Here is a 20,748-nt window from a genome sequence, read left to right on the forward strand (position 1 = left end):
CGCTTGATTTTAATTTCAAGGACGGACAGTGAGGCCTTTGACTTCTCTAAGGGGCTTTCAAATGACCGCTGTGTGAAACTGATGTGCTCTGCTTCAACCCAATGGAAAGGTTCTCAGACACCTTTCATTCCCTTTGAGACCGTAGAGGGCCCTGTCCCTTTTGGTGGTGCAATTAGAATAATAGCCAAGACAAAACAGGAGGAAGTCCTTTCTCACGTGGATGTAATCCCAGAGCAGTACCGCTAGCCGACAACAGGAGGAGGTGTGGAGATGGAGAAGAGAAGGAGAGCAGGAGAAAGAAAACAGAGTGGTACAGAGTGGTGCAGAGTGAAGGAGACAAACAGGAAAGGAACAGATGAAACAGCAAATGAACAAACAAATCACGATTGAAGTCAAAGACATTCGATATATTATTGCAAACAAAAACACTGCATTTAGACATTACATGAGGCTGTAGATGGCAATATATTGTTTGTTTAGTTTGTCACAGGCCTGCAGTCCACAAGAATCCATTTTGTGAGTGTTGCATTGTTAGATGTCCTAAAAACTTGTTCAGCATTGTCTTGAGACCCCTGTACAGGTAGACTTTAAAAACATTTGTAACTTTTATAGAAACCCCCCCTGCAAAAACGCATTTTTATCTTTTTTTAAAACATATTTTTATATATATATTTTTTTAAATAACACTAAATTAACACGAGAGTGAAAACATTTGTGTTTGCCTTAGCCTAAGGGAGAAACAGTGATGGTGCAAGTGTGAGGGAAAAGAGGAAGAGAAAAACTGGAGTGTAACTGTATATATAGATAAAGCTCTCACGAAAGGTGGGGTGGGGATTAAATTAATATTAAATTAGCCTTGCATATCGATCGCACGGCTGCAGCTAAAATGGCTACGCTGCATATCAGAGGGATTCAATTACAGTCACATAATCGCCTTTAATTCCCTCCACACTCTGAGTAAGACAGACAGAGCAGCAACCTGCCCTCTCTTTCCTTCTCTTTTTCATTTTCTGCATAAGAATATCTTAAGGAATTTATTCTGGAGCATTCGGATACATTTTCTAAAACAATACGGCTAGTAGTCTACAATGACCTGAATGACTGAGAATCTTCATCGATCTGAAGGGTCATTCCTGTTATGCAGTAGGCTACATATGTATATGTATGTATATTTCTATCAATCATATCAATTATCAAAAATAAAATTATCATCAACAATATGAATATAAAATATGTTTTTATATATATATATATATATTTTGATTACAGAAAAAAAAACAGAAACACCAGCTCAAACCAAAGTAGTGAAAATATTTAAAATTCCAGATTATATATATCCATTATATATCCATTGCCTACTGGAAAAAGACTTGAGACAGACAAAATAGTCTATATTTGGCCACCCTATTTAAAAAATACCAATAACAAGCACTTTTTCTGAACGTCCTTCATCATTCTCATCCAATTTCCTCACATCATTTATTCATTAGCCATATTTATTTAGGCAGCAAACCCTTACCGACCGATCAATGTCTTATTTACTGAGATGGGGATCTTAGGGGCCACAGTTTTATTAAGGGCATTGCAAGTCAAAATTAACTAGACTCTAAAATGAAACCAATAACCGAATGGATTAGGGATGAAGTAATTTGGTAGTCAGTGAGCAGATGACAGCACAGAGCCAGGGGTGAGGAGACAATATTGGACAGTTGTCACAAACACATTTTCCCTCTCGCTTTCCTTTTGGTCCAGTGGTTAGATTTGTTTTTTCAAACTTTTCCAGGTTTTTACCAGCAAGGTTAGCAATAATTCAAGTATCTTTGAGCTGCATTACAAGGTTCATTTATGGCCACATAATCACTTTCCATCCCTTAGGCTTAATGCATCCTCCAGTAGAAAAAAACCCCTCTAATTACTCTCTCTAACCTTGAGTTCTCTTATTCTTTCGTCCAGAATATCAGAGTACAATTTTAAGTGTGCTCAAATGCACATGTGGTTATGCACAAATACACATAAATTCACACAAACACAGGGCTTAGTCATTATGCATGTGTTAATTTATATGCCTTTGGTGGGGTGGAACCCATTCAAGTTAACAAGTAGTTATTGAGTTCAAGACGGCTACATACGGTAAATGCTTAAAGTCAACATAAATCTATTTACGCACATGAATGTGATGATCTTCTGAGAGAAACAGAAACTGTAGGAAAATGTAGGAATTCATTTTATTCCATTGGGAACTGATGCTGAAAACTGGGCATCTAATAATAGAATGGAGCCAAACCGAACATAAATAAGCTATTTAGGTACTGGTTAACAACATCCAATATACATATATTTCAATTATACATTAAAAATATTTGTTTCTTTCCGATTTAAAATACCACAGCCCAATGAATTGTTTACTGTAAGACCAGAAATGAGCATTAATAAATAATGTAAATAACCTCAATTTTATTTTCATATTGGTTGCAATAATCATACATTCATATAACTTATCACCCTAACTGTACTTATACCAATGACTACTGTACATATACTAATGGATATCATAACTTTATCTCTAATTAAGTATTTTTTAATCATGCCCAGTATTCCAATTTGTATTAATTTTAATATTTATAATCTCAATTTTAAGAGAAGGGCAGCACTCATGTATAAAGCACAAGGGCTTTACTCATTACTGAGTTTCTGATGTCTACTAAAGTTTAATAAAAAATAAAAAAATAAAAAAAACTACTTTCTACTCAATGTTCGTATAGGTAGCAAAGCTATGACAGCAGTTGCCAGGAAACTGACTTGAGCTATTGTACCTTGAACAGCGATTTTCAGGATCTCTGCAATAATTTAACACTAGAACTACCAAGGCAGTTATTTTGATCGTTTTTAGTTTAAAATGTAATAGCTTTGTTGAAATAAAACACATATAACTATAAAACCCTGACTTTTCCTAAATGTCTGTATATTTTATTATAACATTGTTATTTTATTAAAATTACAAAACACAAAAGAGTTCTAAATATTTCTACCTTGAATGGCCAAAGCAGTCAAATTGAACATACGCATTACAGAAGGCTTATAATTTCTGCTTTTGCAACTTTTTTCCCCGCTGTTGAAGAATGCAGGTCACTGTTGCCTAGCAACTTTTGTACTAGTTGTTTTTATATTCTATTGCTAAGCTAAAATTCCTGTTCATAAAAAGCCAGGTGGACACCTCCAATACAACAACTGCTGTCATTCAATCTGCCACAGTTCCAGGTAGGCTATGTTAGGCTGGAAGACTGGCTGTTATCAATAATAGCCTACTTCAATGTTATGACAAAATAGCCATAATAATAATAATAATAATAATAATAATAATAATGGCTATTATTATTTTTATGCTAGTGTAATGCTATAGCTAATGCATATAGGATAATTTTAGCCTCGACAAAACTGATATTGTGAAATAAAACAAACTAATTAGGCTTTTATCTTTAGCGACAGTGACGATGCTTATTATTACCTATACTATCATAACAGATCCATTTATTCATGGATCATGATTCCAGTGGTGGCTGCATAGAATTGTTTCCAATTCCTCTAATCCAAACATTTCCAATAACTCCAGAGCGTTGTAAAGTACACAAGTAAAAATCTATTGAAAAAAGATGGTAGCCTATGTAATCATTTTCAAAATTCACAACATGTTTTATCTACAGAAATATTCTGCCTCAGTTCATATTTGTTGGCATTTAGACTTTCAAATACAACATTTTCACTGCGGTGAAAAACTATTTTTCTCCCGCTTGCCGGACACAAAGCAAGGCGTGCACATTCGGGAGAGGTCTACTTAGCTCTTACACAATTAAATATTACAAAAAAGATCGTATTTTTTTTAGGGTGAATATGAAATATGAAAACAGACATTCAAAGCTTCATTGTAAAAACTCAAAAGAAGCTTCGAATGTAAATATATGATATGACAAAAATGGCATTCAGTTCAGTCTATGAACGGTCAGAATGACCGCTATGGCCATTCTAGTAGTTATAGAATTCCGGTAGTTCTATAGTGTTAAAAGATGAGACTTCAGGAGCTTCATTCTGCACATCTGGTTTAAAGGAAGTTGTGGGAGAACTTTCCTACAGCTCGCTGCACCTTTCAGGCTTGAAAAAAAACCAAACACATCTGCAAACAAAGCACACATGTTCTATACAACATGACAATGCCATCAGGTTTCTAAACAACTGAAACCCTTATTTGCATCCTCTGTCAAGGAAGTGTGTTTCACCTGTGAAAAAACAAACAAAAAACACGACCTTAAATCGAATCGTTGGTAACTGCCTCTTCTCTCCTTATATCTGTTAGAACTGAAGGCATTCTGAAAAACTAAATGTCAAATTCTACTCTAAGCCAAACTGACAAATTTCGCCAAGCAACGCAAGCACAGAAACAGAGTGTGAATGGCATAACAGCAATTATCGCAATAACGCCACTCCAGCTCCACTCCGGGTTTTCTATTTTCCACTCTCTACACACTAACTGGTAGGAGAAACCCCAACACTTCAATATTAAAAAAACAAACAAAAAAACAGACAAGCATATTGATACAAACAGTGAAAAGTCCCAGTGTTGTTATAATAAATCTCAAACATCATGGGACACTGCTTGTCCAATTCAATTGGAGAAACATAACTAAATTGTTTAATTAAAGATAGCAATAGGAGAGCTCTGGTTTGGAAAAGAAAACAACACCATGTCCTGAACTTGAGCAGCACCATAAGGTGACAAGTGAGAAAAACTATTTCATCCATGTAAATCTGAGTTTTTACTTTAACCAGCCAGAGCCAGGATACCCGACACAACATTTTCTACTTGTTTGGTATTCATCCAAACCATTCTGATTATCTGTGATTTTATTGTGTTGTACCACATTTTGTCTTTTAGTGTGGACAAACAAATTGCTTGCCGCCAGAATCTTGTCAGACATGGTGTAACAGACATGAAGGAAACAGGAATTGAAGTGGAAGGGAAAAGAAGAGAGAAAGAGCATGGAGAATATCAAACCTAGAGCTGGAATCTGTGATCTCAGCAAGCCATAGCACATTTGCTCTTTAATCAGTGCAGCAAGTTTCAAAAATGAGAAACGGACAAAAAAGATGCAGGGAAGCAATCAAGAGAAGCACATCTTCTGGAATGAACAGGAAAACAATGACTTGGTGATATGTCACATTCAAACCCTGATTGCAACTACCCCCATGTTGCCATGACAGGTTGAAGTTATCTACAAAATAGTTCTAGAACATAAGAATTTTTATTTTATACTTCCATAATGTATATTGAAATAAAATAAAATAGTAGGTAATCTTTAAAAATGTCTTTCATGTGGTATTTAAAAAAAAATCTAAAGCCCTTTTAAGGGTCAGATCAGGTAGAAATGGCTCTTTTAGCTGAAAATAATGTATGCAAGAATACACCAACATGTATACATTTATTTCATTTCATAATCAATCATATTTATTCATATAAACAAATGAAATATGAGACTAGTCCATAAAATAAAAGAAAAGAAAAGAAAACATTAAATATAGAACATTAGCTGCACCTGTTATAGTTTGTAGGAATCACTGCCCTCTGTATGCTGACAAGCACTGCTGCAGGAATACTATGTAAGCTCACTGCTGTTTTGTAGCTTCAGCTAATACTGGTGTGAAACCGTTTTGACAGATCGGCCCTTTTCATTGCATTAATTCCCCATGGAATAACCTAGTGACACATAGTATCAGGCTCCCATAAGTCCCTGGAAAATATGACACAAACAATGGTGCATAAATTGGTATATGAAGTCATAATTACTTGGTGCTGTTTGTACAAGAATTAAATATCCTGAGAGGCATTGAGCAAATGACACGAATCCACACGTCTTTCTAGAAGCCTGTGGTATAGTAATTATGCCCACAGACATCTGTTGTGAAATGGGTTTTTATATTAAGCTATAAAGAACGTTATGAACCTCATGTATGTGCCTATAAATACAGATACAGCATGGCGCAGTGCTGTGCTCAAGAGCCCCACAATGCAAAGGACAGGAGGAGAGAGAGAAAATAATCTATATATGCATATAATCCTTAGCTTTCAAGTCACTGGTGTTTAGGCACATAAGTTAATGGCTCAGGATGGTGAAACGTCCCTCAAAGACATTCAGATTTATTAAACTCATTGTGGGTCATTCACTTTACCTCGCACCACATCGATCTGCCCTTTTACATCTCCATAAGCCTCCATGCTGTACACTAATAGGGAGTAATAAAGTTACTTTGTCACCACAGTAAAACCTTCAGTCTTTGCTCTCCAGTCTCCAGCAGCTTAAGACCATGCAGTGAACACAAGCAAACCCCTCTGGACTGCTCCTTACAACTCTCTAAGTGCTGTTTCAGGACAATAAAGTAATTTGTAACACAAACAGACTCAAAATGATGGTGTAACTTAGATAAACACAGTAAGAAAAAACGCAGGCATGTAAAAAAAGAGAGTGTGAGTGCATTTTTTTAGCACATGAATGTGTATAGCTGTAGCAAACAAACGAGATACATTCATGATTAATTTATTTTGTAGTGTGTGTGTGGTAAAATTTAACCCTGCTGTTATGAAAGTGCAAAGTTATTTTGCAAGATTCTTCACAAGCATATATACAGACAAACTGAATCATACTCATACAATGTAACACTGCTCCTGTTATGTCTAGTCATGATCTCCCTTAAGAGAAAGTGAGAGCAGAGAACAATTTAATTATACATTAAGAGCTATAACATAACAGCTCAGTGCAAGCATTTCATGTTACAGCCTGCTCTCTCTCTCTCTCTCTCTCTCTCTAAAGCATCTTTAGGTCATTGGCTACCCAATACTGCACTCTCATAAACAATCTTCCAATGTCAACTGAGACGTTGCAATTTTGCATTCACAAAACATCTCCATTATCAAAATGGCCTTAAAGGGATAGTTCACCCAAAAATAAATTCTGACGTAATTTACCAACACACTCATGGAAATTTGTAATTATGTTTTGTTTTGGCAAATTGGTATCTAATTTGTATCAATTTGTATGATCTCTTTCATACAATTTTGTAGAATATGACTATTAGGTTTAAGTGTAAACCTTCTGATTTTTTTTAAATCATACGTTTCCATATGAATCATATCGTATGAATTCATATGAAATCATCACCTTGTAAAATTGTTACATTTTCTCACGATTGGCTATCTGGTTAGATGTTTGACAGGATGAAAGGCTCAGTCACTTTAATTGATTTTTCATGGAAAAAAAGATGAATTGAAAGTGAATGTTAACTAAAACTGTCAGTCCCTGATAGCTAAAAAAAATATTTTGTGTTTTACAGAAGTAAGCAAGCGTATGAAGCACGTATAAGCTCAATTTAATACGCAAGCGTCATTCACTGCATAAAGAAAGTAGACAGAAGCTGTGAGGCCAAGATTTCATAACTGTCCTTCATTCTGTTTTACTAATGTATTTTTAATGGCAGAAACAGATACTGTTGCCAATTGTGACACATTTTAACTATTATTCTCTTTTTAGAGTAGAGTGGGTGACGAAAACAGAGAGGCTTAATTAGGCACCTTTAGAGTTCCTCACTTCAAGCTTATTCAACCAGCTAAGCAAAAGGACACATATTTTTGCTATTTCACATCTTCTTATTGGGTTTTTATCCTCTGATTTGCTCATATTATTACTCAAGCACTCCTGGATTAGACCGGCGCAGTCTTTCGAACCTTGTTAACAACACAGATGATGAATGACAAGATTGTTTGGCAAGACAGAAAGTGATTATATGTAATTTTCACTGGAATCTGTCTTTAGGGTCACACCATTGACATTGTAGTACGCACATGCTTTACAGGCAAGGAAATCCATTGCAATGGGCCCTGTGCATGTCAAGAGAAAAACTAAAGTCATGACAGATGTGGAAAGCAGTGAGATGAAATGAGCCATATTTCAATGTGAGGTGAGGAACTGTGTGTTTGTATTCCAACCGTGTCTGCAGGCTATGGTGCAACCTATGTGAGCTCTTCAAATCTCTGTTGATTCTTTTAAATTCCATTATGTCAGTCTGCTTGGCCTGCAGGTTTGTGGAAATGTAACTTAAGCCTGTCTGCCATGTGGGAACAGGTGCAAGGTCACTAGTTTTAGCAACTTTCTTTCCAAAAAGGGATCTGGAATCGAGCCACACATGTTTACCCAGCAGTGTTAGTGGTCAAAATAATATAGTTTATTCCCCATGCATGGAGGAACCTTAAATGTTTTCATTTTCCTTGAGGAAATGTTTGAAACAAAAACTGTAGTTTTTAGTATATTGTTTGTATGTGTCTGTAGACAGACTCAGAAAGGCATAGAAAAATTGGGGTCAAAGGGGCTGTTCAAAATATATAGATTGATTTTCTCAAGGCATGAAGCATGAGTATATGCCTTATGTAAAACTATTTTTATACACTGAAAGACCTATATAAATAAATATAGAACAGTTAATTGTTAGTCAAGCAGACTAGTGAGAATAGCATGGAAAACAAAAAAAAAACAAACAAACCAAACCAAAATATGCAAATACAATGCCAAATCTAAATACAAAAAAAACAAGCATGTAATAAGTATGTATATAGTAATAATAAGCTTTTTAGCTCCTTGCTTTCTGAGTTTTAACTTAACTATTACCTGCTTAGACAAATGTTTACTTTTTTCTTTTTCTTTTGCAATCTTTTTATTGTCTTGGCGACAGTTCATTTAAATTGTAGCAGAAAAAAAAGAGATTGAAATCATAGTTTTGGAAAGTAGACAAAAGCATTGGAGTTAGACGAATACAGTTGGTTTTGGTAGGAACAGAGCAGTTTTGTGAATCAGACTCATGCATACGCTTGATGTCCTGTCGTTTTCGTGAATAGAGAGGTTTTGTGGTGTGGTTCAGTGATGGATGCCAAGGCTAACGGCGTGACATGTCTGCCATTACGTACAAGCAATTAATTCCCAGGTTTGAGTTAAGACAGAAAAGATCCCAGGCTACATCAAAAGCTCTTCAGTGTGCTATAAAGCAGATGCCTCTCGAAAACAAAATGAAAAAGAATGACACAATGGCACCCATGTCCCTATATAAAGATATTATGCTTTGGTATTGGTGTTTGCCAGCTCCAATTTAGCTGATGTTTGATCATGGTTCTGACTGCATTTGAAGTGAGTTGAATGATTCAATAATTGCACACAACTACTTCCAATTCCAATCGTCTGAGAAGTAAAAAGTTATTTCAAAATACAGGAAACAGTAATGTATCTGCACTAGACAGGGCTACTGTGTTGTACTCTCACTGGTATTGCCAGGTTAGCGCAATTGCAATGACATTTTTTTATGGAAAAGCCTCAAGTCATCTTTCATATACTCTCATTAACTTTCCAGTTATTTCCAGTTATATTGCTTGCAGTCTGGGTACTCAACTTAGATTCTCTCACACTGATGCTCCATTATTAAGTGCAATAGGCATACAGAACTACAGCTTGCATATTTTCAAAGGGCAGTGCTCTTATCAACACTTAGTGCCATGAGGATCATTGAAATATGATTTATTTGGCTTTTAAAGGGCTTCATCCAATTAGAGTCAAGTGAAGTTGCTTCCATTCCATACAAGTTATCTTTATCTAAGTCCTTTGAATACATATACATTTAACAATAGAACGTTCTTCAGTTATTGCAATGCAATGGCATGCTTTGTGGACTTCATATAATGACTCAATGGCCAAGCCTTTCATTATGTCGCTTATGCATTCATCAAGTATGTAAAGGACTGAACTACTATAGTACTACTAGGGCCCATTATGAAAACATGTTATCACTAACAGTGATACTGCTGTAGGACATTAAACTAAAAAGGAAACTCATTATGAGCAGTATTTTAAAAGTTTTGATGCTTTTTGCATTTAAGAATACAAGGCATAAAATGACTGCTTCTGAAATGTATCTATTTAAATATTCAGTCTTCAAAGCTTTTTAAACATAAAAAAAGACTAAGTAAACATGCAAAGTTTGTCTTGGAAAAACAAATTTATGACGGTTTATTCATTATGAATTTCTTTGAACTTCAATTTCTACTCACGTACATTCAAATTGGAATTGCAATTCCACATCCTGTTTACTATCTCACTTCAAATTCAATTTAAAATCAGGAATTGTATCAAGAACCCTTTTTAAATTTCAATTCAGTTCCAGAATTTAAATGGCGAATGCCGATGCTTATAGTATTACTGTTTAAAATCATGCTTAAAGTTGTCAAAACTTTTAGAAAGATGCTGTTAAAACCTGAAGACCTTGAAGTGTCACTATAAAGCCCCCTTGGAGAAAAGGTGTGTCTGAGTGTGTCTATATGAGCATGTGTGTGTGTCTGTCTGTACACTTATTCTCAACAAGCTAAATAATGGGTTCAGAGTAAAACGAGCAAATAAACAAACATCTCTGGTGCAAGGTACCTTGGCAACGGCTCACTGAATCGCTAAGAGATGTTGACATGATACGAAAGGGTGTTGAGTGGAGAGGCAAACATCTGCATGGGAGATTTTCAAAACTTTCAAACTGTAAGCATTTAACGGTTGACAGGTCGAAGTGTTACTAAAGCAAAATATCTATAAACCCAGAATACTTAAATGTGTTGCGATGTTTCCAGGCTATTAAGAACAGCCACTGTTTATTTTACTACTGAGGGGAAGAAACTTTACAGTTCATATCAGAATGCTGAGAGGTGAGCTTTCAAGTAAAGGGAGAGATGGAAATAAAAATATAAAAACAGCAATGTAAAATGTTGAAAAAGAAAGGAAATGTTAGAGCTGTGGTATAATGGTGAATAGCCTAGTGGGATGTAGGAGTTTTCTAACTTTTTGATTCGACATATTTCAAACATGATGAGCTGGCACATTTGTACGTTATTTACCTTTAAAAGATGCTAATTTGTACCTTTAAGGTACACATTAATACCTAAAAGAGTACATGGGTACAGATTTTAAATATATTTAATATATTACTTAATTCTGTAATTACAATTGTATGCACATTTTTTTTTACAAAGGAAAATGAATGCAAACAAACACAAGAAAACATTATCAGAGAATGTTCACACCACCAATTTGAGTTTACAACAGAAAACAAATACATTAGAGCTGGAGAATAGCACAAAACAAAACATCTGATTAGCAAGCAGCAGGTTGTCAGTAAGACACAGAATAACAATTACATCATCAAAGTGAGACAAACTGACAGACCTATGGTGCAGGAACAAGATGAATTAAACTTCCCAGATAAGAGGACAGGATAGGTAGATGCTGAATGCCCTCTAGACTCCAAAAATATAAATCAATATCATTCTTGTGCACTGAACTATAAATAGATTGATAGATAGATGCAAGCAGAGACAGACATGGCTAACCTTTCAGTGACATACTACTTTAATAGTAATAGCTCAAATGAATACATTCATCACTCTGTTTGGCCTGGGGTTAGCCATGCAAAACATTGCAGCCCTTACACATCTGGCATTACTCCTCTACCTCTGATTCTTTTTTCTTTTTTTTTAATGATTTTACCTTTACTTTTGCATTTCTGCATTGCCGGAGACTCTCACCTCCATTTCTTAATAGCAAATAACATTTTATCAAGGTTTGAAGGGTATTTTTTGGGCGGCCAATGGAAGCCTGCCCAGACTGTTAATTATATTTTCATGTGCTCTGCTTTGGTTATTTATAGAAGAAAATCACTGTGCTTTTGCATGGTTCTACACAAACGAAATAAGAATTTTGGGGGAAAGAAGAGTTAATTTGCATTAATTTGCATGCAATTAGCATATCAAACTTCTAGCCTTGCTAGAAACTGTATTTCTCTCGCCCTCATATACACTAGCAGGTTTGGAGATATGTTACTTTGTTTGCACATTAACAGAGAGGTTTCTAATGTTATTTGTGTGTAATGCACATTCCCATCTGCTCTCATTTTCTCTCTCGGTCTGTCAGTAAAAGCAGACACCAGTACGACTGGAAGGTAAAGGTAAGCAAACCTACCCTACGTGCCAATTGTCAAGTTTCAGCAAATGTGAGCGGTGTTATAACAGTATATATGTGTGGATGTGAGCGTGGATATGTAATGTGTAGGTTAGTGACTCTTTCTGATCAAACCCTACACTTAGACTTCTAGATGTTGCTTGTGCAACAAATTGCATGCACTTACCTGGGCGTATTTTGGGTTATTTTATAAGAATAATTGTGCAAACAGGGTGGAAACACCCAGATTGAAATGTTTACTTGTAGTTTAGTCTAAATACCAGGGGTTCAAAATTTTTCATAACACTATTTCTACACTATGTGAAATAACTGATTAGAAAGCTCAAGTCAACCTGGTTTCAGGAGGATTGCCTGAAGAAATTGCAATATTTTATTAAGCCACTGAACCATGGATTTATACCAAAACAAAATCTGAATTTCAAACCACAAAATCTCTTAACCACTGTTGAACACTGATGTAGAACCGGGCCTGTCAAATCGGTGAAAAATAAATCCACACAAGAAATGCAGAACCTAAGAGAACGGGTAACCAGAGAGTTTGAGAATATTTAAAAAGGAGGTCACAAATTATCAGTGTTTTTATAAAGTAAGTTTGCTGTGTTTGACAACAATCTATCAATCAATCAATCTATGCTCTTGTGCTCTATATATAATTGTGTGTGTGCATGCACGTCAGCAGTTTGACAGTATTGGAATACGTTTACATATTTTTAAATCCAAATGCTCTTTTTGTTGCTCAATACATATTAGATTAATTCCTGTTGTAAAGTTATATTATTATGCACACAGTTGCTTAGGAAAAGACTTTCAGGCACGATAAATAATTTAGCTTTTTAATCTATTTGCATTGACACTTTTTTTCTTTTTTTACTTTCCTTATTCATAAAGGTACTACGCAAATTACATATTCACTAAGGAAACCTCCAGGAACGGCAAGATTCACTATTTTGTACATCTGAAAGACATGCTCCTCAGCAGACCCTATTCATCAGACATTTTCAGTGCATGCTATTTTTAAACACAAACTTTCATTGAATCAGGGCTTTACTGTTTATTATCGGCTTCCTACACACACACACACACACACACACAATATGAAGGATAGTGAAAGGCACACACTTTCTGTGTATTTGACCTGCTCTTTATAGCCGGAAAAAGGAACTGCACTTTGAATTGTACCGGTTGCATGCATGTTAATTGGAAATTCCCTGCTATTTATCAGGCAAAGCAAGCTAATAAAACTGCACAATTATCTTGTTAAACCATATTAATTAGAAATAACAATGGAGTCAACACAAATCAATTGAAACTTCAAGAGGTAAGTAAACTGCATTCTGACTGAACTTTTGCCTTGGGCGAAAGTGGGGCTAGATTAACAGAGTGATCCTAATCATGACTTAATAAGGGAGACTTATTTAATAAAGTTGGCTTTGGAGAAGGACTGGTCACGATAAAGGATACAACCACAGCTCTTTGGCTCTCCGCAAAAGAGTAAGAGTTCAGCGAATGGTTAGAAATGTATCAAAACACACTATATTAACAGCACACTTAATGTAGAGAACTGAGAATGATTCTTATGAGCTAGTGCTTTTTAATAAATCCAAAATCTAGTAATACGATTCTATTATCTTGAACTGTACATTTGTGACATGAACATTGCTTGGACACATTCACTTCTGATAACAGATCACTCTAAATTGTACTGTACACATGCATTTTCTGTAAAGCTGCTTTGAAACAATGTGTATTGTGAAAAGCTCTATGCAAATAAATTTGAATTGAATTGAATGATTCTGATTTTTATTTTTTTCCTAAACACACTACACAACCACAATAATAAGATTCCTGAACGAATGATTCTAAATGATCGGTTCTTTTTAGTGGATTATAAACATACAGTGCAACTCAACTAAATGAATAACCCTTATGAACTGGTTCTTTTTAATAAATCAAAAACTTTCAGCACAACCACTGTAATTCAATTACTGAACGAATGATTCTAATGATTTTAGTGAATCACATACATACTGTAAAACCAGTATAGTCAAACTCCTGAATAAATTATTCTTATAAGTCATTTTTTAATAAATCATAAACAGACTGCACAACCAGTATATTTCTATTCCTAAATAAATAAGATGATCCATTTAGAAAATCAAAACCATAAAGCACAACCAGCGTAATCTGATTTCTTAACAAATTATTCTAATGAGTTGGCTCTTTTTTAGTGAATCAAAAACATACAGCATAACCAGTATAATCTCCTTAATGACTGACTCCTTAATGAATGATTCTAAAGAGTTGTTTTTTAAAAATGAATCCTGAACAGATTGCACAACCAGTATAATTTGATTCCTAAAATAATTATTCCAATGAGTTGTTTCCTTTTAGTAAACATAAAGCAACATCAGTGTAATTCCATTATTGAACGAAGGATTCCAGTGAGTTGGTTCTTTTTAGAGAATCAAACAGTCTGTTCATATGACAAGATGTAGTTATTTTGCTAGTAGTATTTCATAACAAATAATGAAATATGTAACAACATTGTGTTTTAGTACTGTTATTTAACTTATAGTTAAAACCAAATATTAGACTGCATTTATGCTGTTTCTAAAAAAAGAAAACAATAAATGATCAAAAAAAATCCCTAGCCTTTCGATTCATCTCCTTAATTTTGAGCCCCCATGCAATTCTGCATGCTACTCATTAAGATGCAGTATATATATATATATATACAGTGGGTACGGAAAGTATTCAGACCCCCTTAAATGTTTCACTCTTTGTTATATTGCAGCCATTTGCTAAAATCATGTAAGTTATTTTTTTTTCCTCATTAATGTACACACAGCACCCCATATTGACAGAAAAACACAGAATTGTTGACATTTTTGCAGATTTATTAAAAAAGAAAAACTGAAATATCACATGGTCCTAAGTATTCAGACCCTTTGCTCAGTATTTAGTAGAAGCACCCTTTTGATCTAATACAGCCATGAGTCTTTTTGGGAAAGATGCAACAAGTTTTTCACACCTGGAGTTGGGGATCCTCTGCCATTCCTCCTTGCAGAGCCTCTCCAGTTCTGGCAGGTTGGATGGTAAACGTTGGTGGACAGCAATTTTTAGGTCTCTCCAGAGATGCTCAATTGGGTTTAAGTCAGAGCTCTGGCTGGGCCATTCAAGAACAGTCAAAGAGTTGTTGTGAAGCCACTCCTTCGTTATTTTAGCTGTGTGCTTAGGGTCATTGTCTTGTTGGAAGGTAAACCTTCGGCCCAGTCTGAGGTCCTGAGCACTCTGGAGAAAGTTTTCGTCCAGGATATCCCTGTACTTGACCGCATTCATCTTTCCCTCGATTGCAACCAGTCATCCTGTCCCTGCAGCTGAAAAACACCCCCACAGCATGATGCTGCCACCACCATGCTTCACTGTTGGGACAGGTGATGAGCAGTGCCTGGTTTTCTCCACACATACCGCTTAGAATTAAGGCCAAAAAGTTATATCTTGGTCTCATCAGACCAGAGAATCTTATTTCTCACCATCTTGGAGTCCTCCATGCAGGCTTTCATGTGTCTTGCACTGAGGAGAGGCTTCCGTCAGGCCACTCTGCCATAAAGCCCCGACTGGTGGAGGGCTGCAGTGATGGTTGACTTTCTACAACTTTCTCCCATCTCCAGCTCTTTGGCTCTCCGCAAAAGAGTAAGAGTTCAGCGAATGGTTAGAAATGTATCAAAACACACTATATTAACAGCACACTTAATGTAGAGAACTGAGAATGACTCTTATGAGCTAGTGCTTTTTAATAAATCCAAAATCTAGTAATACGATTCTATTATCTTGAACTGTACATTTGTGACATGAACATTGCTTGGACACATTCACTTCTGATAACAGATCACTCTAAATTGTACTGTACACATGCATTTTCTGTAAAGCTGCTTTGAAACAATGTGTATTGTGAAAAGCTCTATGCAAATAAATTTGAATTGAATTGAATGATTCTGATTTTTATTTTTTTCCTAAACACACTACACAACCACAATAATAAGATTCCTGAACGAATGATTCTAAATGATCGGTTCTTTTTAGTGAATTATAAACATACAGTGCAACTCAACTAAATGAATAACCCTTATGAACTGGTTCTTTTTAATAAATCAAAAACTTTCAGCACAACCACTGTAATTCAATTACTGAACGAATGATTCTAATGATTTTAGTGAATCACATACATACTGTAAAACCAGTATAGTCAAACTCCTGAATAAATTATTCTTATAAGTCATTTTTTAATAAATCATAAACAGACTGCACAACCAGTATATTTATATTCCTAAATAAATAAGTTGATCCATTTAGAAAATCAAAACCATAAAGCACAACCAGCGTAATCTGATACTGGCATGGTTGTGAAATTAGCTGTCACTTAGGGAGACAAAGTTGAGTACATAATGTTTTTCTCTTATTCTCTGCTTTCTCTTTCCACTGTCATTTGTTGAGTGAAATACATATGCATAAGAAAACTGAATGATTTATCCACCGGCATAAAGTAGATTGCACTTCACATCAGAGCTACAAAAGTCTCTAACATTTATCATGATAAGTTTTTGCTGTTAACTGGCTGTCCTTAAGGAAAATGTAGACCTTGAGAACAAGGCTTTATAGGACAAGGCTGTGCTCTCGCTGTTTGTATTGTTCCACTAGATACTTTATCAGCGCTGCATGAAATAGAGTTTGTGGGGGCAACTGAAATATCTAAACCCCACATACGGCATAGAATAAAAGAGACTGCTGATTGGCTGACTGCTGGTGGAGGTAATGCATCTGTAGCAGAGAAAATGAAAAAGAGAAAAAAAATAATTTCATTTAGGCTTTAGAGTCACCATCTCACAGATCCTCATGCATTTCCATTTGACACTTTTTTTTTTTTTTAGTTTTGGTTGAGTAAGGCTGTGGTTTTACATGCGACAAGTGCTTGAAATTAATTATGAAACAGAATTTACATTCTGATTCAAGTGTTTGTATGCGGCCTCCTGCACAACTGATTGAAATTACAAGTGCCTTCAATTTCCAACAATTTCAACCTCGTTAAGAAGACGCTCACCTGCAAGAGCGAAACATTTGCCTTCTAAAAACAGAAGTGCTCCTCTGCCATCCAAACCTCTTTCCACCACTTGTTTCCTTCCTTTCTATCCTTGCAAAACATATCTTATCCACTCCTATCATTCGGCACATCGTCTTTCCAACCCTCCCCCATCTCTCATCTTTTTTTCCACCATATTACTTGCAGACGCCCATGTCTTCATCAAAGATCTCAAAATATCTTCACAATTTTCTTTTCCTATATTTCCCTCTTACTATGTTTCAGGTCTTCTGTTGTCTTCTTTTCTTAAGTGCTCTTCACTATGTCTCTCTGTCTGGCTAAAGAATATTTACTTTTTTCCATTTCCAATCATGCTTGAATTTCCCAACTGTTTCTGATACAGAACCATTTCAAACCATCATGTCAGATGCAGAAAGCATAAGGTCGCAATTTCAGTGTCTTGTACTTGAATAGTTGACGTCCTGCATTTTGACATTCTATACTCCATCGATCCTTCAAAATACTTTAAAAAGCAGTTTGTCATTTTATAATTATTATGAATGCAACTTTTATGCCTGATAATTAACAAAATTAAATATTTGCACATTATTTTTTTCCACACCTATTAAAAATGATCTAGCGAAAGCAAAAAGTAATTAAAAGTGGAGTAAAAAATACTTTCTCAATATACTTATACAATTTTTTTTAATTAATTAAATAAAATCTTGATTAAAAACTTGAATAAATAATAATAAATACATCCAAATTTTAAAGACATTTTCGTTAAAAAAAATTAATCCAATTAAGTGTAGTTTTTCTGCTAGTCCCTAACATAACAGAATGTTGCTATGCAACAAAAAAATATAATTTTGGTGATATGGTTAACAGGTCATAGCAGTAACTATAACTCAACTGATAAAATACAGCTGGAACTGCAGAACTATCCATTTTATAATAGGAGATCACCCCTTGTTCAGATACGCCAAACCTTTGTAAAAGTGGAGTAAAAAATACTTTCTCAATATACTGTAGCAAATCAGCTCATGGAAAATATGAATAATTAACCATAACTAGTTATAATTAACAAAACTTGAATAAATAATAATAAATACATCCAAATTTTAAAGACATTTTCGTTAAAAAAAAATTAATCCAATTAAGTGTAGTTTTTCTGCTAGTCCCTAACATAACAGAATGTTGCTATGCAACAAAAAAATATAATTTTGGTGATATGGTTAACAGGTCATAGCAGTAACTATAACTCAACTGATAAAATACAGCTGGAACTGCAGAACTATCCATTTTATAATAGGAGATCACCCCTTGTTCAGATACGCCAAACCTTTATCCAGTTCTGGAAAATAATATTGGCATTAAAATGTGCTAGAAACTAATTCAGATTCATTTTACTTTTCTTCGCACTTCACAGCGGAGCTCTCTAACGCTCTCTTTTCCTCTCTATCACTCTAATCTGACCTGCCAGAGCATTGAGTCTCAGGATAACTTCTCATGGATGAGGTGCTCTGAAGTGGAGTGAAAGAAACTCTTTTCTCTACACAGTTATAAGGTTTACCCTGGCAGATATCACATCATCGCTATATTATTCCATAACATGGGTGGATGACCATCACATGGAAACCTACTGTTGTGCTTCGTTCAGCATGGGAAGGTCATGTTGAGCCTGATAAGAGGAGGGCTTTTCTATGCCTCAGATTTTGCACAGAAACATCCTGGCTCATCCACAGTGGCAGAATCTTCAAAGGCAAACCTTATGTGTATCAAAGAGTGTAGAATATTTAGTGAAAAGAAAGCAAATCAGAGGAAAGCACTGCAAAACATCTGCTGGGGTTACAGGGCTGTGAGGTTAACATTTTTTTTTTTCTAAATGGCCAGCTAACCACAATCTAATTTTAACTCTCAAGGCTACAGCAGTTGTTGCAGTACATTAACAACACAGCGGCCAGGAGGAAAGTATAATTTTTATAATACCCATTTTAGAGGCATGCAAAGCTACTAGAATCTGTGTCCTTTGGGGCTCTAAGCCTCAAGCACTGTCTAACAGGATCCCCACTGCTGCTAGTTGGGTTCTCAGAAAGTAAATTCACTAAACCTTCTCAGTGTTTAGTGCTTAAAGTTTTCATCTCTTTTAAGGTGAACTAAAATGTCCTTAATTAAACTTAACATGTTGATCCTTAAAAAACACAATTTATTTATATGAAGTATTATTGTTACTATCAATTGCTTAAGCCTAACAGTATGCTAGATATAATATAGGCTGAATGGGGAAACTGGAAATTTTTGTTTCTAAACATCTGTTGATTTTTGATGGCGTCATGCTCTCAGCAGACAACACTCACCTCACACATTGTGGTAATCACAAATCATATTCACCTTCATTGCAAATGAACTTGTATTAAGTCTGGGATTTGTACTTTCTTTTACTTTGTATAGTATTGTTCATGGTTTTCAATGATGATGGCATATTGTGCATCTTGGAGTGTATCTCACTCTTTGATCAAAAATGTTCAAAATTACACATTAAAAATGCAAACAGTAATATTGTGAGACAATTACAATTTAAAATAATGATTTTCTATCTGAACACATTAATTTACTTCTGTGATGGCAGATTTTTAGCCATTACTCTAGTCTGATCACATGATCACATGATGCTCAAGAAACATTACTTATTATTATCATTGTAAAAACAGTTGTGCTGATTAATACAATACATTTTATTAGGATTCGTACAAAAATTTCAAAGAACAACATTTATTTGAAAAATAAATATTTTGTAACATTATACATGTAAATGTATCTACTGTCATATTTGATCAATTTAATGTGTCCCTGCTATATACTGTATATATATACAGTATATATATATATATATATATATATATATATATATATATATATATATATATATATACACAAAGGCCTAGGTTTCATTCAGAAAATTGTGGTTGGTTCTCTGTTATTTTTAGTAATTTTAGTATTAAAAGTATTACAATTTTTTATTTTTTATAACGTAATTTTAAAATTATATAAAATTATACAATTATATTATTACGTATTATATATATACACACACACAGTGTTGGGTAAGTTACTCTAAAAAAGTAATTAACTACATAAATTCTCACTAACTAACTAGTAACTATGACTTTTGCCTCAATATACTCCTAATTACTGCTTATTAATACTTAGTAAAATAGTTGTTAAGTTTAAGAATTGGGTAGGATTAAGGACTTAGAATAAGGTCTTGCAGAATATGACATTAATATGTTTTAAAGTAATAATAAACAGCCAATATCCCAGTAATATTCATGCTAATAACCAGCTAGTTAATAGTGAGAATTGGACACTAAAAGTGTAACCAATATTCTTATTAACTCACCAAAGTATTTAAAGGTGCCATAGAATGGAAAATGTTTCGGTTACGTATGTAACGTCTCGGTTACTTGTGTAACCCTCGTTCCCTGGAGGAGGGAACGGAGACGTTACGTGGGATCTCGCCCAAGAGCCCAATCACCTTCGAGTGTAAACTAAACAAGCCAATGACAGTTGGCATGCGTGTTTCGCCACGCG

At 34.8% G+C, this 20,748-nt stretch overlaps 1 protein-coding gene and 1 long non-coding RNA gene across 2 annotated transcripts in view; both read right to left on the reverse strand.

The window, feature by feature from the left end:
- LOC107555324 (pro-neuregulin-3, membrane-bound isoform-like) overlaps positions 1-20,748 on the reverse strand; it is a 377,395-nt gene that overhangs the window by 115,273 nt on the left and 241,374 nt on the right. The gene's annotated exons all lie outside the window — the stretch shown is intronic.
- Positions 593-20,748, reverse strand: part of LOC107555325 (uncharacterized) — a 25,064-nt gene continuing 4,908 nt past the window's right edge. Inside the window, exons 2-3 of the long non-coding RNA XR_001605154.1 lie at positions 5,940-5,945; positions 593-603 (exon numbers count right to left, since the gene is read on the reverse strand). This is a non-coding gene — a long non-coding RNA (uncharacterized lncRNA). The remainder of the gene's footprint in view (positions 604-5,939; positions 5,946-20,748) is intronic.

This window comes from Sinocyclocheilus grahami, unplaced genomic scaffold (assembly GCF_001515645.1).
Source record: "Sinocyclocheilus grahami isolate Dianchi unplaced genomic scaffold, SAMN03320097.WGS_v1.1 scaffold531.1, whole genome shotgun sequence".
Lineage (NCBI taxonomy): Eukaryota > Metazoa > Chordata > Actinopteri > Cypriniformes > Cyprinidae > Sinocyclocheilus > Sinocyclocheilus grahami.